Raw genomic sequence first — 19274 nt, 5'->3', positions numbered from 1 at the left:
GTTGGTACTTTATCTCCATCCACTTTATATCTCTCTAAAGCTTAGTACATAGACCCAAAAGTGTGACTCACATTGCACTCTGCTTGTTCAATGTGACCATACATACAGTCAGGTCCATAAATATTGGGACGTTGATAGAATGTACATATTTTGGCCTCTATTCACCACCACAATGGCTTTGAAATGAAATAAACAAGATGTGCTTTAACTGCAGACTTTCAGATTTAATTTGAGGGTAATTACATCCAAATCAGGTGAACGGTGTAGGAATTACAACGGTTTCTATATGTGCCTCCCACTTTTTAAGGGGCCAAAAGTAATGGGACTATCAACTCAAAAGCTATTTCATGGACAGTTGTGGGCTATTCCCTCATTATTTCATTATCAATTAAGCAGGTAAAAGGTCTGGAGTTGATTCTAGGTGTGACATTTGCATTTGAATCAGTTGCTGTCGACTCTCAAACTGAGAACCAAAGAGCTGTCACTATCAGTGAAGCAAGCCATCATTAGGCTGAAAAATCAAATCTATCAGAGAGATAGCAAAAACATAAGCGTGGCCAAATCAACTGTTTGGAACATTCTTAAAAAGAAAGAACGCACCGGAGAGCTCAGCAACACCAAAAGACCCGGAAGACCACGGAAAACAACTGTGGTGGATGACACAAAAGTTATTTCCCTGTGAAGAAAAACACCTTCACAACAGTTGGCCAATTCAAGAACACTCTCCAGGAGGTAGGTGTATATTTGTCAAAATCAACAATCAAGAAAAGACTTCACAAGAGTGAATATAGAGGGTTCACCACAAGATGTAAACCATTGGTGAGCAACAAAAAACAGGAAGACCAGATTAGAGTTTGCCAAACAACATCTAAAAAAGCCATTACAGTTCTGGAACAACATCCTATGGACAGATGAGACAAAGGTCAACTTGTACCAGAGTGATGGGAAGAGAAGAGTATGGAGAAGGAAAGGAACTGCTCAAAACATACCATCTCATCAGTGAAGCATGGTGGTGGTAGTGTCATGGTGTGGGCATGTATGGCTGCCAATGGAACTGGTTCCCTTGTATTTATTGATGATGTGACTGCTGACAAAAGCAGCAGAATTAATTCTGAAGTATTTCGGGCAATATTATATGCTCATATTCAGTCAAATGCTTCAGAACTCATTGGACGGCGCTTCACAGTGCAGATGGACAATGACCCAAAGCATACTGCAAAAGCAACCAAAGATTTTTTTAAGGCTAAAAAGTGGAATGTTATGCAATGGCCAAGTCAATCCCCTGACATGAATCCTATTGAGTATGCATTTCACTTGATGAAGACAAAACTGATGGGAAAATGCCCCAAGAACAAGCAGGAACTGAAGACATTTGCAGTAGAGGCATGGCAGCGCATCACCAGGGATGAAACCCAGCGTCTGGTGATGTCTAGGTGTTCCAGACTTCAGGCTGTAATTGCCTGCAAAGGATTTGCAACAAAGTATTAAAAAGTGAGAGTTAGATTTAGGATTGTTTAGTTTGTCCCATTACTTTTGGCCCCTTAAAAAGTGGGAGGCACATATAGAAACTGTTGTAATTCCTACACAATTCACCTGATTTGGATGTAATTACCCTCAAATGAAATCTGAAAGTCTGCAGTTAAAGCACATTTTGTTTGTTTCATTTCAAAGCCATTGTGGTGGTGAATAGAGGCCAAAATATGAAAATTCTGTCAATGTCCCAATATTTATGTACCTGACTGTATGTACACACAACGTGAATACAGTTGTCAAATCTTGCAGCCAGAGTGAGATGATATAATTAATGTATTATGAGCTTTGTGTAACTCATTTGCACATGATACTTTCTGGGAGATGTATCAAACCTTCTAACAAGGACAGATAAAGAAGTTGCCCTTAGCAACCAATTAGCTTTTAGCTATCATTTTATAGGATACTAGCTGATGTACCCAGTTTCACCTAGGTAGACCTTAGATATTTACTGTTTCCATTTCCACCTCACCACTCCAGTAACACATTAATTCTTCAGCTCTACATTAATACATCAAGTAAGACATTACCCTCCCTCATCTGTGTACTAACACATTCCACTCCCTCACCACTGTAGTAACACATTTCCCTCCTTTGCCCGTATTTTAACACATTTGACATTCCTCTCCCTCACCTGTGTAAAAATACAATCCCTCCCTTACACCTGCAGTAACAAATTACCCTCACCGCTGTAGTCACTTACTCCCCTCCCTCACATCTCGAGTAACATTCCCCTCTCTCATATTTGTAGTAACACATTACCCCTGGTCATCCCTGTAGTAACACATCAACCCCACTAACCCCTTTAGTAACACATTCCCCTATCTTGCCCCATAGAAAAATATTTGACATTCCCCTCCCTAACCTCTATAGCAACACATTCCTCTCCCTCATCTGTGTAGTAACACATTCCCCTTCCTTACTTCGATAGTAACACATTCCCCTCTCACTGCTGTTGTAACACATTTTCTTCTCTCACCTCTGTAGTAACACATTCCCTTACCTCAATATTCAAATAGGGGAGCCACACCAACTCCCAGTAATGTTTGACAGTTGGAGTTTGAATGCTGAACTGTGCTGCAGGCACGATGAGACAGTCAGGTAGGACATTGCACAGGGGGAGGAAACATTTTAGCTCTTTTCACCCTCCTAAGAGTCAAATTTTGAATAGTCACTTGTGAGGGTATATGAGGGGTGGTACGCTAAACTTTTGACTAGGGCGCCATGATACCTTGCACCGGACCTGGTGAAATCCTAATAAATGTAAGTTATGAAATACAAGAGAGAAGAGACTGGTCACGTGAATATATTCATGTAAAAACCCCACATTTGTGTCTACAACTCCCAGGTTTGGTTGACGGAGAGTCAGTTATTCCAAAGTACATATGAGATGCAAAACTTGGACAATAGGAACAAAATTGTTCTGCTTCTGACCAGAGATTTCTAATCAGTAATTGGATACCTGTATGGCTACAGCCCCACCACAGCAGCCTGACACCAACAACCATGATGGGCTACCGCTGTACGTGACAGTGTCTTCTGCCACATTCAACAAAAAGAAAAGTTGGTTTGGAGCAGCCGTGTACACTGAGCTGGCTATGGATGGAGTTACCAAGAAGAGGACAGCTATAGCTAAAAGCTCTACTAACCCTGCATGAGAGGAAGCTTTCACTGTGAACATAACCCCAGACACAACACTGTAAGTTAGGGTATGAAGCCACCATGCTTTGAGAGCTGACACGTTGTAGGGAAAAAAACAATGTTGACCTGAAGTTGCCCAGTACATACATCATACAAAATTGGAAACAGTTGAAGAGAAATTACCACTCTCATTAGAGGGAAAATGTTGACAGTCCAAAAAGGCGAACTGACTGTTATTTTGGATGGATTGATTGTAGAACCTGAGTTCCTGACAACATGTGATTCTACAGCCCCAGCACCCAGTAATGGAACAAGTACTGCATTAGTAGCCATTAGCGTGCCTTCTGATGAAGCTGTATCAGCTCCTGCAGGATCTCCTATATTAGACAGCAATTACGCTACATGTGGCACAGCAGATGCACCAGCACCTTCCACATCTGCCACTGCTGCATCAGGAGACAACGGTGCGTCTTGTGGTGACGCTGCACCACATCAAAGCATCTGCCACCTAGATAGGAGCTGAGGAGGGATCCCAGTGGTAGATACTTTTATATTGACCACAACGTGGGATCAGTCTTTACCACCATGAAAGACCTTTCTATGTTGACCACAACAGCAGGACCACAACATGGATGAGGCCTACCAGCAAAACATTTATTCAGCTTTAGTGTCATAAAAAGTAGATCCACTAGTAGCTTTAATACTAGGTTGGGTAATAGAGGGGACTCCCCAGATAGAAAGTGTTATTATGTCAACCATTCTACAAAAAAACAACACACTGGGAAGATCTTTGATGTCAAATGACACAAGAGCCCAAAGCTTCAGAGCAGGGCAGATTTCAGTGGAGATAAGCTCATTTGCATTATTTGTGCTAGACTAATGCATTACTGAATGACACAAGCATTATCGTTTTAAGATAAGATGGACAATATTTGAAGATCCCTTCCATCGGATTATGTTGGAAAAAAAGCTCACCATTGCAGACCTGGAGTCTATTGATCCTCAGTTCTACAGGTCTCTTATCTGGATTAGAGACAATAACATAGAGAATTGTGACTTGGAGAATTTCTTTTCTGCAAATATGGACATGCTGAGAAGAGTCACATACCACGACCTGAGGCTGGTCGAAGCAAACATCCGGGTTACTGAGGCCAATAATGAAGAATACATTGATCTGAGTGGATATTATCCAGAAGGGAACATCAAATAGCAGATTTCTTTGAGGGGTTTAAGAGCATTGTCCCTCAGCAGTGGCTGTACTACAAAGAGATGGAGGTGATACTGTGCGGTATGTACAAGAGCTGGACATATCAGAAGTTATCACCTGGGTCTCATGTAACGTATCACATGGGTCTCCTGTAACACCTGGGCCTCATATAACAACTGGGTCTCCTGTAACATAACACTTGGGCCTCATATAACACCTGGGACTTTTGTAATGTAACACCTGGGTCTCCTGTAACACTTGGGCCTTCTGTAATGTAACACCTGAGCCTCCTGTAACACCAACTGTCCAAGGCAGTAATGCTAAAAAGCTTTACAGTGACTACACTGGTCACTTCTCCCCCACCAAAAAAAAAAGACAGACACTGAGGTCACATGTGGCGAACACCCCCTGCTGGCTCTCCAGGCCAGAAGGAAGCAGACCCATGCTGAACACACAGATTTAATCTGACTACAAAGGAAAGGAATGCATTAAACATCAAAGATCCTCGATGTCAAATGACACAAGAGCCCCCAAATTCAGAGCAGGGCAGCTTTCAGTGGAGACAAGCTCATTTGCAGTATTTGTGCCAGACTAATGTATTGCCGAATAATAGTGTCAATCCTTCCATCATATATTGGCGCTGAAACCATATTATTTAAGAAGACCACTCCATGTTGTTTTGAGAGAGGAAGAAGGACTGGATTATGGATGATTGACAAGAGATTGATTTATAACACTTTTGCAGGAACTCTTGAATTCCATGTATGGATTCTGCAAATATGCTGGTAAAAGCATTGTGCTCCATATAAACCCGACATCCAGTATCATCCCTGGCCACCTGCCCATCTTCAGCTCTATTGCAATGGCTTTGGTCCATGGCAAATACATCGCCAAAGGCTTCTCTCTGCCATTCTATAAGCAGATGCTGGAAAAGAAGCTCACCATGGCAGACCCAGAGTCCTTTGATCCTCAGTTTTACATGTCTCTTATCTGGATTAGATTAGAGATAATAACATCAAGAATTGCGACTTGGAGATGTTCTTTTCTGCAAACATGGGCATGATGGGAAGAGTCACATACCACGACCTAAGGCTAGACGAAGCAAACATCCGGGTTTCTGAGGCCAATAAAGAAAGATACATTGTTTTGATGGCTGCACTGCTTTCAGGAGAAGTAGTTGTTCTGATGGCTAAGTGGATATTACCCAGAAGGGAACATCAGATGGCAGCTTTTCTAGAGGGGTTTAACAGCATTGTCCCTCTGCAGTGGCTGCACTGCTTTCAGGAGAAGGAGTTGGAGATGATACTGTGTGGTGTACAAGAGCTGGATATATCAAAAGTTAACACTTGGACCTTCTGTAAAGTAACACCTGGGTCTCCTGTAACACCTGGGCCTCCTATAACACATGGGTCTCCTATAACATAACACCTGGGTCTCCTGTAACACCTGAGTCTCCTGTAACGTAACACCTGGGCCTCCTGTAACACCTACTTTCCAAGGCGGTAACACCAAAAAAGATTTACAGTGACTTCACTGGTCATTTGCCCCCCCACCCAAAAAAGGAAAAGACACTAAGGTCACGTGTGTCACACACATGAACCCCTGCTGGCTCTCCAGACCAGTAGGAAGCAGACCCACGCTGAACACACAGATTTAATCTTAGCACAAAGGAACGGAATGCATTAAACATAGAAGATCCTTGATGTCAAATGACACAAGAGCCTTCAAATTCATATAAGGGCAGCTTTCAGTGGAGACAAACTCATTTGCAGTATTTGTGCCACACTAAAGCATTGCCGAATGACACAAGAATTACTCTGTCAATCCTTCCATCAGATTACGTCACTGAAACCATATGATTTAAGAAGACCACTCCATGTGGTTGTCAGAGAGGAAGGAGGACTGGATTATGTAGGCTTGACAAGAGATTGATTTATTACACTTTTGCAGGAACTCTTGAATTCCATGTGTGGATTCTGCAAATATGCATGGTAAAAACTTTAGATTAGAGACACTAATGTCAAGAATTGTGATTTAGAGATGTTCTTTTCTGCATACATGGACATGATGGGAAGAGTCAGATACCAGGACCTAAGGCTGGACGAAGCAAACATCTGGGTTTCTGAAGCCAATACAGAAGGATACATTGTTCTGATGGCTGAGTGGATATTACCCAGAAGGGAACATCAGATGGCAGCTTTTCTAGAGGGGTTTAACAGCGTCGTCCCTCTGCAGTGACTGCACTGCTTTTAGGAGAAGGAGTTGTAGATGATACTGTGCGGTGTACAAGAGCTTGACATATCAGAAGTTAACACCTGGGCCTCCTATAGCACCTGGGTCTCCTGTAACATAATACCTGGGTCTCCTGTAACGTAACATCTGGGCCTCCTATAACAGCAATTTTACAAGGTGGTAACACCAATAAAGCTTTACAGTGACTTCTCTGATCACTTCCCCCTCACTCAAAAAAACCCAAAAAACTAATGTCACGTTTGGCACACACATGACCCCCTGATGGCTCTTCAGACTAAAAGGAAGCCGACCCATGCTGAACACACAGATTTAATCTGACCACAAAGGAAAGGAATGCATTAACCATCAAAGATGCTTGATGTCAAATGAGATAAGAGCCCCCAAATTCAGAGCAGGGCAGCTTTCAGTGGAGACAAACTCATTTGCAGTATTTGTGCCAGACTAATGCATTGCCGAATGACACAAGAATTACTCTGTCAATCTTTCCATCAGATTATGGTGCTGACACCATATGATTTAAGAAGACAACTCCATTTGGTTTCAGAGAGGAAGGAGGACTGGATTATGGAAGCTTGACAAGAGATTGATTTATTAAATTTTTGCAGGAACTCTTGAATTCCATGTATGGATTCTGCAAATATGCTGGTAAAAGCAATGCGCTCCATATAAACCCAGCATCCAGTATCATCCATGGTCACCTGCCGATCTTCACATTTATGGGCCGCTTTACTGCAATGGCTTTGGTCAATGGCATGTACATCGCCAAAGTCTTCTCTCTACCATTCTATAAGCAGATGCTGGAAAAGAAGCTCACCATGGCAGACTTGGAATCCATTGATCCTCAGTTCTATAGGTCACTTATCTGAATTAGATTAGAGACAATAACATCAAGAATTGTGACTTGGAGATGTTCCTTTCTGCAAACATGGACATGATGGGAAGAGTCACATACCACGACCTGAGGCAAGGAGAAGCAAACATCCGGGTTTCTGAGGCCAATAAAGAAGGATACATTGTTCTGATGGCTATTACCCAGAAGGGAACATCAGATGGCAGGATTTCTAAAGGGGTTTAACAGCGTTGTCCCTCTGCAGTGGCTGCACTGCTTTTAGGAGAAGGAGTTGGAGATGATACTGTGCAGTGTACAAGAGCTGGATATATCAGAAGTTAACACAAGGACCTCCTGTAACGTAACATCTGGGTCTCCTGTAAAACCTGGGCCTCCTATAACACCTGAGTCTCCTGTAACGTAACACCTGGGCCTCCTGTAATACCAACTTTCCAAGACGGTAACACCAAAAAAGCTTTTGAGTGACTTTTCTGGTCACTTCCCCCCCACCCAAAAAAAAAAAAGACACTGAGGTCACGTGTGTCACACCCATGACCCTCTGCTGTCTCTCCTTTAGACCAGAAGGAAGCAGACCCACGCTGAACACACAGATTTAATCTGAACAAAAAGGAAAGAAATGTATTAAACAATTTAGGGGTCTATTTACTAAGCAGTGTTAGGACACAGAGTGAAAAGTAATAAGGTGCCAGCCAATCAGCTCCTATCTGCCATCTCACAGGCTGTGTTTGAAAAATTATAGTTGGGAGCTGATTGGCTGGCTTATTATCACTTTCTTAGTAAATAGACCCCTTAAGGAGAGATCAGGATATCGTAATTAAAAAATACAATAATGGAGTGGTGATTCTAGTATGAATGTTGACGACTACAAAAAGATCTATAGACTATTGTCAGATATGTCAAAATATAACAAACTGAAAAGCAATCCTTCATCAAAATGTAAAAATAACTTCATAAAATTTCTTAATAAACATCTAAAAAAAGGAACCATAAATCAACAAGAATATGATATCCTCAACATCACCCATGCAATGACACCAACGATTTATGTCCTACCAAAAGATCATAAAAGCATTAGAACACCACCAGGTACGCCAATCATTGCAGGGGTAAGGAGTATTACCACCTATCAGCTTTTATCCACTCCAAACTGAAGGAATGAGGACGTTTCTGGTAACAGCAGACATCACATCGCTGTACAACAATATAGAACAGGAAAAAAGATTATAAAATGGTTCCTTGATCTCTCAGATCAAACAGAAATTTTTTTTCAGAAATTACTTAAGAAAGAGAAAATGGATTCCATCCAGGAAGAAATCATCAACCTATATATTGATGTGCCTACTTATCGGATGTTTTGTAGCATTTGTTTAATATTTTTCATTTTGGTTTTATATTTGCTTCCTGTTCCATATTTAAATATATGGTGTTATTCGTACTATAGTAGATATTTTATATTGAAGCAATTAATTTAAATGATATTATATCTTTATATCATTACATGCACGTAAAGCCGTCATAAAAGAAATGCAATAATAAGGGAAGTGTTATTCTATTTATTTGCTTATCATAATATATCTAAATATTTTCTTTTATATATCCTTTCCTTCTTTGTATCCCTGAGTAGTGCCATTTATGGAGTACCACCACCATATCTTATTGTCCTACTGGTTTATTGTGAATTAAACTGATATTGCATTCTCGAGGCTGCCTCTCTCCCTACCACAACATCTGCAGCACACACAGAAATACTGTCTTCATCTTCCAAGATGGTCCTGCACCTTAGGTTAGCGGCTCACACTCCCTGTAGTACAATCTTGTATCAGGGCAAGCAGCCTCTTCTCCTTTGGTAGTTACACACCCTCTCTTCCTATCTTTCAAACCAGGACTGGGTCCACTTCTCTCTCATTCACTGTCCTCTACTTTTTAGACAGTGAACAGCAGAAGCAGGCTGATCAGCAAAGCCCTGGATTTCTATTGTCATTAATAGTGTCACATTACATCACTTCCTTATTACATACAGATGTGTCCTCATACAGCTAGCCTCTAGATGCCTGTTGTGAGTAAGCCGCCAGGTCCCTTGTGACTTCACTTGCGCCAAGCGTCTTTTCCATCCGAAAATGCATCTTAGTTGCAATGGGATGCGGCTAAGACGCACTGAGAGTCTGCACTGATGAATTTGATATGTAACACTTATATATCTGTGTGCGACTGAGTATGTAATAAACTTGGTGTGGAAAAAAGCTGCGGCCGCTGTATATTAGCATGTCGTATACAGATTCAGACCCAGTCACACACAGCTATACAGGTGTCGCATATCAAATTAATTGGTGCAACTGCAGCAATAGTGTATGGGGACATATATGTAGTCAAGGTCTAGACAGAAGTCCTATTACTTAATCAGGAGTACAGCTATACTTTTAGTACACATATCACTTCTATGGGGAAGATCAGTGGTGCGGGTCTAATATCCAGAGAGAAGACTGCATACTGACCTACTCATTTGGCAGTTATTACATCACATTGATAATAAATTATAATGTCATTAGTGCTTTATGGTTTAGCTCACCTAAGTGGGGAAGTGTGATTTTAGTGATAGACGTTGGAGAGCCAGACTCCTCTGTGAGGTTCGGTCCAATTGGAACGCAAGCAGCTGTAATCATCATATCATATGCAAATGAGATCTAACATGTCAGTCTGCACACTGTGACGTGCAAAGCTCGCAATCCAGAATCCTGCCAGTTACTGACCTAAAATTACGCTAATGCTAATTTTTAAACACCGTATTCACTCATGGTATATAGAATGACCTAGTGCACTGTTTTATAGCCGCCAGTGGCTGCACGAGATTACGTCTACCTATACTTGTAATACCAACTTTCTAAGACGGTAACACCAAAAAAGCTTTTGAGTGACTTTTCTGGTCACTTCCCCCCCACCCAAAAAAAAAAAAGACACTGAGGTCACGTGTGTCACACCCATGACCCTCTGCTGTCTCTCCTTTAGACCAGAAGGAAGCAGACCCACGCTGAACACACAGATTTAATCTGAACAAAAAGGAAAGAAATGTATTAAACAACTTAGGGGTCTATTTACTAAGCAGTGTTAGGACACAGAGTGAAAAGTAATAAGGTGCCAGCCAATCAGCTCCTATCTGCCATCTCACAGGCTGTGTTTGAAAAATTATAGTTGGGAGCTGATTGGCTGGCTTATTATCACTTTCTTAGTAAATAGACCCCTTAAGGAGAGATCAGGATATCGTAATTAAAAAATACAATAATGGAGTGGTGATTCTAGTATGAATGTTGACGACTACAAAAAGATCTATAGACTATTGTCAGATATGTCAAAATATAACAAACTGAAAAGCAATCCTTCATCAAAATGTAAAAATAACTTCATAAAATTTCTTAATAAACATCTAAAAAAAGGAACCATAAATCAACAAGAATATGATATCCTCAACATCACCCATGCAATGACACCAACGATTTATGTCCTACCAAAAGATCATAAAAGCATTAGAACACCACCAGGTACGCCAATCATTGCAGGGGTAAGGAGTATTACCACCTATCAGCTTTTATCCACTCCAAACTGAAGGAATGAGGACGTTTCTGGTAACAGCAGACATCACATCGCTGTACAACAATATAGAACAGGAAAAAAGATTATAAAATGGTTCCTTGATCTCTCAGATCAAACAGAAATTTTTTTTCAGAAATTACTTAAGAAAGAGAAAATGGATTCCATCCAGGAAGAAATCATCAACCTATATATTGATGTGCCTACTTATCGGATGTTTTGTAGCATTTGTTTAATATTTTTCATTTTGGTTTTATATTTGCTTCCTGTTCCATATTTAAATATATGGTGTTATTCGTACTATAGTAGATATTTTATATTGAAGCAATTAATTTAAATGATATTATATCTTTATATCATTACATGCACGTAAAGCCGTCATAAAAGAAATGCAATAATAAGGGAAGTGTTATTCTATTTATTTGCTTATCATAATATATCTAAATATTTTCTTTTATATATCCTTTCCTTCTTTGTATCCCTGAGTAGTGCCATTTATGGAGTACCACCACCATATCTTATTGTCCTACTGGTTTATTGTGAATTAAACTGATATTGCATTCTCGAGGCTGCCTCTCTCCCTACCACAACATCTGCAGCACACACAGAAATACTGTCTTCATCTTCCAAGATGGTCCTGCACCTTAGGTTAGTGGCACACACTCCCTGTAGTACAATCTTGTATCAGGGCAAGCAGCCTCTTCTCCTTTGGTAGTTACACACCCTCTCTTCCTATCTTTCAAACCAGGACTGGGTCCACTTCTCTCTCATTCACTGTCCTCTACTTTTTAGACAGTGAACAGCAGAAGCAGGCTGATCAGCAAAGCCCTGGATTTCTATTGTCATTAATAGTGTCACATTACATCACTTCCTTATTACATACAGATGTGTCCTCATACAGCTAGCCTCTAGATGCCTGTTGTGAGTAAGCCGCCAGGTCCCTTGTGACTTCACTTGCGCCGAGCGTCTTTTCCATCCGAAAATGCATCTTAGTTGCAATGGGATGCGGCTAAGACGCACTGAGAGTCTGCACTGATGAATTTGATATGTAACACTTATATATCTGTGTGCGACTGAGTATGTAATAAACTTGGTGTGGAAAAAAGCTGCGGCCGCTGTATATTAGCATGTCGTATACAGATTCAGACCCAGTCACACACAGCTATACAGGTGTCGCATATCAAATTAATTGGCGCAACTGCAGCAATAGTGTATGGGAACATATATGTAGTCAAGGTCTAGACAGAAGTCCTATTACTTAATCAGGAGTACAGCTATACTTTTAGTACACATATCACTTCTATGGGGAAGATCAGTGGTGCGGGTCTAATATCCAGAGAGAAGACTGCATACTGACCTACTCATTTGGCAGTTATTACATCACATTGATAATAAATTATAATGTCATTAGTGCTTTATGGTTTAGCTCACCTAAGTGGGGAAGTGTGATTTTAGTGATAGACGTTGGAGAGTCAGACTCCTCTGTGAGGTTCGGTCCAATTGGAACGCAAGCAGCTGTAATCATCATATCATATGCAAATGAGATCTAACATGTCAGTCTGCACACTCTGACCTGCAAAGCTCGCAATCCAGAATCCTGCCAGTTACTGACCTAAAATTACGCTAATGCTAATTTTTAAACACCGTATTCACTCATGGTATATAGAATGACCTAGTGCACTGTTTTATAGCCATCAGTGGCTGCACGAGATTACGTCTACCTATACTTGTAGCGAGAACACAGTAAATGATCTAGATGTGAAAATCTGTAGATCTGAAATAGAGCTGGGCACCAGTCTGCATTCTAAGTCAGCCAATATGAATTATTATTATCCTTTATTTATATGGCGCCACAAAGGTTCCGCAGCACCTTACACAGTACATAAATGAGCACACAAGAAAAACAGTTAATAGTAATACAAAACAATGCAGGACAAGGACATGGTTTATAAACATAGCTTAGCTGCATAACACAGGCAGCAGGGCCTCAGCAACCAAATGTTGGGTGCCAATTAGGGAGTTAGGAGTAAATGTAACTATAAGTAGGGATAGGAGAAGCACATGAGGGACAGGGGCCCTGCTCGTGAGAGCTTACATTCTAAAGGGGAGGGGCAGACAGACAGGGGCGTCACAGATGGGGTAGATAGTGAGGAAGGAGCATGGAGCAGTGGGTTAGGATATGTGCTGCGGAATGTGTGTGTTGAAGATGACCTGATGTTATGTCAAAATTAAGTCCTTCATTATTCTATCTCTATGACAGAAAATAGATTTTGTTTATGTGTTATTTATTTGAGAGATGTACAAAAGAAAGCTGTAGCACTTTAATATTTGTGTGTTCCATTGTAGCATCTACTGTAAATACATCCTTCTAAAAATGCAGCTACTATGGTACTGTCCCGCCATCCTAATACAGTAGTGAATACTTTAGTCCCAGCTGCTGGGTGCTATGCCATGCTCGTGTGAGTGGGTACATCTCACATGCTAGACCCGCCCACAAATGGGTGCAGCCATGCCCAACATGCTGTGGTCCCACCTGGATGTTGCTGTATCCGGGCCCAGAATTTCTCTTGGCAGCCCTGGAGGTGACAGGCAGAACCAGAAGGGAATGGGGCTTAGTGGTGGGGTAGCAAGGCCATGGAGGGAGGGAGGTGGTTGAGAGTGGAGGAACAGGAAAGGCAGGGGAAAGAAGCAGAGGGTTGGAAAGCAGACTGATGAGAGAAAATAGGGGGAACAGCAAGTGGAGGAGACAAGAGGGGGAGGATGGGGGTGGATAATGTAGAGGATTATGTGGGCACTGAATATGGGGGGTGTTTGAAGTAAGGGTGTTCATGCTGTGGACGAGGTAATAAGTGAGATGAAAACTGGAGTGGAGGCTGTGTGATGTAGAGACAGTGTGATATAGAGACTGTGATATAGAGAAAGTGTGATATAGAGACAGTGTGATATAGAGACAGTGTGATGTAGAGACAGTGTGATATAGAGACAGTGTGATATAGAGAAAGTGTGATGTAGAGACAGTGTGATGTAGAGACAGTGTGATGTAGGGACAGTGTGATGTAGAGACAGTGTGATGTAGAGACAGTGGGCTCTATTTATTAACATTATTTTTACTAAAATAAAGTGAAAAAGGGTGTTTTCACACCCTTTTCACATTATTTTAGTTTCACCTGTATTTATTACAGGGCAATTGGAGTAGAATTAGTAAAATTCTACTCCAACGCCCAGTATCACTTATTTTTAGTAAAGCAGATCGCATTTCCCATAATTGTAATGGGAAATGTGATCTGTGTGCAAGTTAATAAAAATAAATTGTAAAAAAATACCGGGGGAAGCCCTGTGATAATAACGCCACCTGGAGGTGGCGTTATCCAGGGTCTCCCCCGGTTACCGGGCTCCCACTCTGCTCTAACGGGGAGAGCAGAGGCGGGAGCCGGTACCAGTAATCAGCTATGTGGTCTAAAGAGACCGCAAGCTGATTGCTGTAAAAAAAAGAAAAAAAAAATTAAACATTTTTTTTTTCACTTACCTTAATCCAGGGACCGGTTATCGGGGCTCCGGTGATGGCTCCTCTCCGGTCAGCTGGTCTCCCACAGTGCACTGGGGCCCGGTCATCAGGTGATCGGGCCCCAGTGCAGTATGGGAGATCACCTGATCGGGAAGCCGGGAGAAGACCACCGGAGGCCAGGAGGATGCAGGTAAGTGTAATGAAGGGAGGGGGGGTCGCGGGGGGGGAGGGGGGGTCGCGGGGGTCCGCGATCGCGGGGGGCGGGGCTTAGCACCGGGGGCGGGGCTTAGCGTCGGTGGGGGGGTAGTAGCGGTGGTCGGTCGGCGCATGCGCGTGCTCTTAGTCGCGGTATTTTTTCCGAAAATACCGCGACTAGAGTGCGGATGGGATCCGCAGGGACAGAGCTTTATCGCAAGCTCTGTCCCTGCAAGGGATTTATAGTAAATCCCAGTGATATTACCTGAATTCGCAATGCGAATTCACTCGGTAATATCACACTACAATCCGCATTCAATATGCGGATTGTAGTAAATAGAGCCCAGTGTGATGTAGGGACAGTGTGATGTAGAGACAGTGTGATGTAGGGACAGTGTGATGTAGAGACAGTGTGATATAGAGACAGTGTGATATAGAGACAGTGTGATGTGGAGGCTGTGTGATCTAGAGACAGTGTTATCTAGAGACAGTGGGCTCTATTTACTACAATCCGCATATTGAATGCGGATTGTAGTGTGATATTACCGAGTGAATTCGCATTGCGAATTCAGGTAATATCACAGGGATTTACTATAAATCCCTTGCAGGGACAGAGCTTGCGATAAAGCTCTGTGCCTGCGGATCCCATCCGCAATCTAGTCGCGGTATTTTCGGAAAAAATACCGCGACTAAGAGCACGCGCATGCGCCGACCGACCACCGCTACTACCCCCCCACCGACGCTAAGCCCCGCCCCCCGGCGCTAAGCCCCGCCCCCGCGATCGCGGACCCCCGCGACCCCCCCTCCCCCCCCCCCCGCGACCCCCCCTCCCTTCATTACACTTACCTGCATCCTCCTGGCCTCCGGTGGTCTTCTCCCGGCTTCCCGATCAGGTGATCTCCCATACTGCACTGGGGCCCGATCACCTGATGACCGGGCCCCAGTTTACTGTGGGAGACCAGCTGACCGGAGAGGAGCCATCACCGGAGGCCCGATCACCGGTCCCTGGATTCAGGTAAGTGAAAAAAAAAATGTTTAATTTTTTTTTTCTTTTTTTTACAGCAATCAGCTTGCGGTCTCTTTAGACCACATAGCTGATTACTGGTACCGGCTCCCGCCTCTGCTCTCCCCGTTAGAGCAGAGTGGGAGCCCGGTAACCGGGGGATACCCTGGATAACGCCACCTCCAGGTGGCGTTATTATCACAGGGCTTCCCCCGGTATTTTTTTACAATTTATTTTTAGTAACTTGCACACAGATCACATTTCCCATTACAATTATGGGAAATGCGATCTGCTTTACTAAAAATAAGTGATACTCGGGGTTGGAGTAGAATTTTACTAATTCTACTCCAATTGCCCTGTAATAAATACAGGTGAAACTAAAATAATGTGAAAAGGGTGTGAAAACACCCTTTTTCACTTTATTTTAGTAAAAATAATGTTAATAAATAGAGCCCAGTGTGATGTAGAGACAGTGTGATGTAGAGACAGTGTGATGTAGAGACAGTGTGATATGGAGACAGTGTGATGTGGAGGCTGTGTGATATGGAGACAGTGTGATGTAGAGACAGTGTGATGTAGAGAAAGTGTGATGTAGAGAAAGTGTGATGTAGAGACAGTGTGATGTAGAGAAAGTGTGATGTAGAGAAAGGGTGATGTAGAGACAGTGTGATATAGGACAGTGTGATATAGAGACAGTGTGATATAGGACAGTGTGATATAGAGACAGTGTGATATAGAGACAGTGTGATATAGGACAGTGTGATATAGAGACAGTGTGATATAGAGACAGTGTGATGTAGAGAAAGTGTGATGTAGAGACAGTGTGATATAGGACAGTGTGATATAGAGACAGTGTGATATAGGACAGTGTGATATAGAGACAGTGTGATATAGAGACAGTGTGATGTAGAGACAGTGTGATGTAGAGACAGTGTGATGTAGAGACAGTGTGATATAGGACAGTGTGATATAGAGACAGTGTGATATAGAGACAGTGTGATGTAGAGACAGTGTGATGTAGAGACAGTGTGATGTAGAGACAGTGTGATGTAGAGATAGTGTGATATAGAGACAGTGTGATATAGAGACAGTGTGACATAGAGACAGTGTGACATAGAGACAGTGTGATATAGGACAGTGTGATATAGAGACAGTGTGATATAGAGACAGTGTGGGTAAAAGTTGTTATATGTTCAAAAATACAGGTAAAAGAACAGCGCAGCTAATGTATGAGCGCAGCTCCGAAAGTGATATATAAAGAGAGATATGTGAGTAGTGGGAGAAGGAATTAGTTATTAAAAGAATGATTAAAGTTGACAGATACGATGCAATGGAAAAAGGCAATACAGTACAAACTAGGGCCCTCATTCAGAGCCGTTCGCTATTTGCGGACGTTCGTTCTAAAACAAGGGGTGGCTATTCAAATGAACCGTTCGCTAATTGCGGTCTGTTCACGCCTCTAAGTCTGAACGAGCGAGCAAAACTTGCGGTTGTAATTTTGAAAAATACGCCCCCTTGCCGCTCGCATCCTACGTCATGTCCGCTATTTATTAGATTAATCGAGTACATCGTACAGCGTATGAACTGCTCGCTATTCTTGTGGTTGGTTTTTTCAACCGCTATTTTGCGAGCAGTTCGGAGTAAAAAAAAACCAAGTGACGTGGTCAATGACGCTGCTGTATTAATTATGCACACCCATAAAACGCCCGCTTTGACCTTTAAGCACGCCTGCGTTCTGATCTCCACTCCCCGTTTTCAAGCACCTTCCCCTGTTACCACCCACATACGCCTCCCTCTGTCACTCAAAATAGCAGGCATTCGCTATATAGCGAACAAACGATTTTAGGCCGCACTGACTGGTTCGCGCATGCGTAATAAAAACCGTACGCATGCGCAGATGTGCGAACATCGCTCGGAACGAGCGTACTGCCGCTTACGAGTGGCTCTGAATGAGGGCCTAGATTTTCTGTAGTGTGAAGGCAAAAATTACAATGTACAGAGCCGATCCAGTCAAAGTTGTTTTGAGCAACAAAGATCAATCAACAAGAGCAGCAGATAGGGGAGTATTTGCAATGTCCGAGCAGGGAGTGCAGTAAGGAGTGTCCTGGATATGTATACAGCAGCTGATGGTGAATTAGGTAACTCACAAAAGTATGTTGCTTGTTGTTCAGAAAGTGTTCTGGTTTTGAGGATGTTTTCCCTCAGTTTTCCTCCAGTTTAACTCTAGCGTAACTTAGTTATGAAATTCTAATTACACTTATAATCTAACACTTTACATCTAACACGGACTATGGCAGCCACAGGCTATGCAGCCTTACTGATCACTATTAACATACAAGGCTGCATGCCAGTAGTTATCATCCATTGGCCACGACAAAAGAGCTTGCAATTCTCTCCGTTACTCAGAGTGAGTAGGATTACTAGTGATGAGGATTAAGGGCCTGATTCAGAGCCGGACGCAATTAGCGCTCGCTCGTTCAGAAAATAGGGGTGGATATTCAAATGAACCGTTCGCTCTTTGCGGTCTGTTCACGCTTCTAGGTCTGAACGAGCGAACAAAACTTGCGGTCGTTTTTTGGGAAACTACGCCCCCTGGCCGCTCACATCCTACGTCATGTCCGCTATTTATTAGATTCATCGAGTACATCGACCACGGTATGAACTGCTCGCTATTCTTGGGGCTGGTGTTTGCTACCACAATTTTGCGAGCAGTTCTGGCTATAAAATAACCCAGTGATGTGGTCAATGACGCTGCTGTATTAATTATGCACACCCATAAAACGCCCGTTTTGACCTTTAAGCACGCCTGCGTTCTGATCTCCACTCCCCATTTTCAAGCACCTTCCCCCATTACCACCCACATACGCCTCTTTCTGTCACTCAAATTATCAGGCATTCGCTATTTTGCGAGCACATGAATTTCGACCGCACTGACTGGTTCGCGCATGCGTATAACGATCCGTACGTACGCGCAGTTGGGCAAACATCGCTCGGAGCGAACGAGCGGCCGCTTACGAGCGGCTCTGAATCAGGCCCTAAGTTAGAGTCCAAATGGAATTAATGTTTAATACATTTTGTGAAAGGGAATATGCCCATTCAGGGGGCCTGATTCAGTATGGATCGCAACTGCGATTACGCACGCAGTCTCACTGCGAAGATATGCTAATCCTCTGCAATCGTTATGCTGTCGCAGCATAACATAAGGACGCTCACTTTACCTTACACACATTCGTAATAATTAGCAAGTATGCAAAACCATCGGTAACATGGAGTACCGTCGCAGCCTCACGCACACTTGCACAAGCTCTGACCTTACTCAGGAATTGCTAACTTTGGCGTACGCAGTGAGTACACAAGCTGCATATGGCATCACAGTGGATGATTTATGCACGCCCCTGCAACAGCGTTCGAACGCCCTGGCACGCCTGCATTTTGCGGACCACCACGGCCCCCCCGTCACCACCCCCAAATGGTGCTTCCTGTCAATCACTCTGAGGTGGGTCTGCAT

General features: G+C 42.8%; 3 pseudogenes; all 3 read left to right on the top strand.

Moving 5' to 3' along the window:
- The first annotated feature begins 2996 nt into the window (after positions 1–2996).
- On the top strand, positions 2997–3694 carry LOC148513608 (NEDD4-like E3 ubiquitin-protein ligase WWP1; annotated as a pseudogene).
- A 1199-nt stretch (positions 3695–4893) lies between these two features.
- Positions 4894–5803, top strand: LOC148513607 (NEDD4-like E3 ubiquitin-protein ligase WWP1 pseudogene; annotated as a pseudogene).
- A 633-nt stretch (positions 5804–6436) lies between these two features.
- On the top strand, positions 6437–7884 carry LOC148513606 (NEDD4-like E3 ubiquitin-protein ligase WWP1 pseudogene; annotated as a pseudogene).
- Positions 7885–19274: the final 11390 nt, after the last annotated feature.

Source organism: Taudactylus pleione, unplaced genomic scaffold, assembly GCF_031769625.1.
Source record: "Taudactylus pleione unplaced genomic scaffold, aTauple2 ptg000276l, whole genome shotgun sequence".
NCBI lineage: Eukaryota > Metazoa > Chordata > Amphibia > Anura > Myobatrachidae > Taudactylus > Taudactylus pleione.
Note: the sequence above shows the minus strand (reverse complement) of the source record. Positions and strands in the feature narration are given on the sequence as shown.